Below are 2680 nucleotides of genomic sequence, written 5' to 3' on the forward strand. Positions count from 1 at the left end.
GAAGTCAGTGAGTGGGTGAAGTCAGTAGATGGGTGAAGTCAGCAGATGGGTGAAGTCAGTGAGTGGATGAAGTCAGTAGATGGGTGAAGTCGCTTGGTGGGTGAAGTCAGGAGATGGTTGAAGTCGGTAGGTGGATGAAGTCAATAGATGGGTGAAGACAGCATAAGGATGAAGTCGCTAGGTGGGTGAAGTCGCTAGGCAGGTGAAGTCAGTAGATGGGTGAAGTCAGGTGATGGGTGAAGTCGGTAGGTGGGTGAAGTCGGTAGGTGGATGAAGTCAGCAGATGGGTGGAGTCAGCAGATGGGTGAAGTCAGCAAATGTGTGAAGTCGCTAGGTGGGTGAAGTCGCTAGGTGGGTGAAGTCAGTAGATGGGTGAAGTCAGGAGATGGGTAGAGTCAGTAGATGGGTGAAGTCAGCAGATGTGTGAAGTCAGTGAGTGGGTGAAGTCAGCAGATGTGTGAAGTCAGTGAGTGGGTGAAGTCAGTGAGTGGGTGAAGTCAGTGAGTGGGTGAAGTCAGTAGATGGGTGAAGTCAGTGAGTGGTTTAAGTCAGCAGATGTGTGAAGTCAGTGAGTGGGTGAAGTCAGTGAGTGGGTGAAGTCAGTGAGTGGGTGAAGTCAGTAGATGGGTGAAGTCAGGAGATGGGTAGAGTCAGCAGATGTGTGAAGTCAGCAGATGTGTGAAGTCAGTGAGTGGGTGAAGTCAGTGAGTGGGTGAAGTCAGTAGATGGGTTAAGTCAGTAGATGGATGAAGTCAGTAGATGGGTAGAGTCAGTAGATGGGTGAAGTCAGCAGATGTGTGAAGTCAGTGAGTGGGTGAAGTCAGTGAGTGGGTGAAGTCAGTAGATGGGTGAAGTCAGGAGATGGGTAGAGTCAGTAGATGGGTGATGTCAGCAGATGTGTGAAGTCAGTGAGTGGGTGAAGTCAGTAGATGGGTTAAGTCGCTAGGTGGGTGAAGTCAGGAGATGGGTGAAGTCGCTAGGTGGGTGAAGTCGCTATAGGTGGGTGAAGTGAGTAGATGTGTGAAGTCAGTAGATTGTGTGTGAGTGTTAGTGGGTGTATACGTAGTTAGCTGGTGTAGTTAGTGGGTGTAGTTATAGTGGGTGTAGTTAGTGGGTGTAGTTAGTGGGTGTAGTTATAGTGAGTGTAGTTAGTGGGTGTAGTTAGTGGGTGTAGTTATAGTGGGTGTAGTTAGCTGGTGTAGTTAGTGGGTGTAGTTATAGTGGGTGTAGTTAGTGGGTGTAGTTAGTGGGTGTAGTTATAGTGGGTGTAGTTAGTGGGTGTAGTTAGTGGGTGTACTCGGCGGGTGCAGCCAGCGGATGTTCAGAGGGTTAGTGAGAGATATGTACGAATAATTCGTAGTTCCAAGTTGTGCGCGGATTATTCTTGGCTTTCTGCTAAGAAAATGTAGAACGGTTTTATTGAGCTAAGTCAACCCATAGGAATGTGAATGTGAAAACAATGAAATGTTGATCCTTTTAACTATCAAACTCTATATGGCGTGAAAAATGCACATAATTGAATTGTTGTTTTCTGAACTTACATTTCATATGTTTGTTATAAATATCATACAGTGCCCTCAGATGAGAGGGGAAACATCGAAACAAAAATAAAAAAGTATGATCTTGGGGGTGCGATCCATGCTATTAATTTACCTTTATCTTTAAGTACTTTATTTAATCGCTTCTGTTTGTAGTCCCGTGAAGATCCGGGGGAAGGTAGGTCTTCAGCAACCAGTGCTTGCCGTACAAGGTGACTATGCTTGTCTCCCCGTGAAGATCCGGGGAAAATAGGTCTTCAGCAACTCATGCTTGCCGTAAAAGGCGACTATGCTTGTCGTAGGAGGCCACTAACGGGATCGGGTGGTCAGGCTCGCTGACATGGTTGATGCATGTCATTGATCCCAATTGTGTGGATCGATGCACATGATGTCAATCACCGGATTGTCTGGTCCAGACTCGATTATTTACAGATCCCCGTCATATAGCTGCAATATTGCTGAGTGCGGCGTTAAACAACAAACAAACAAAACTTCTGTTAATAAATATTGGTAATGAAACGAACCTAAGTAAGGATTTTTTTTATGAAGCGAAATAACCCCATGAACTGTGTTTGGAGACAATACCTTTTCCATATGTTCGTTTCATATTTAACACAGAACAAAAAAAAGTAAGAGATTCCTTTAAATAATTGACTTTTGAAATTTTATTTTTATACTTCATTCCATTTTACTAATTACAATACTGATAAATAAACATAATATTTGAGCTTACAGAAGTGTTTGTTTTCGTTATTTAGAATTCGGGATCTTTCCATTTTCAGCCCAAGGGGAAGAACTGTGTTTCCCATAGAGCTCTATCAACACTTACCTTGTGTAATTTGTATAACCGAGATTATCCGAATGGCGACGGAAATAATTCCAGGGGCAGGTAACTCTCCCATACAATGCAGGTGTGTGTATTGTTTACATCGTCAGGTAGCGACAGGCGAAGAATACGGAACACAACCTCGAAATGTAACATGACGCACCACGAATAGTTTGAAGGTTTGCGAATACTTGAATACACGTTTAAACATTCATTACGCACAATGGATGCCCCTGTCAGTTCTTAAATCTGCAACCAACCTGGTATGCCATTTTGAATATTCGATTTGCATTATCGATCGAATGTTGATGAACGA

Source organism: Haliotis cracherodii, unplaced genomic scaffold, assembly GCF_022045235.1.
Source record: "Haliotis cracherodii isolate W230 unplaced genomic scaffold, xgHalCrac1.p SCAF_4, whole genome shotgun sequence".
Lineage (NCBI taxonomy): Eukaryota > Metazoa > Mollusca > Gastropoda > Lepetellida > Haliotidae > Haliotis > Haliotis cracherodii.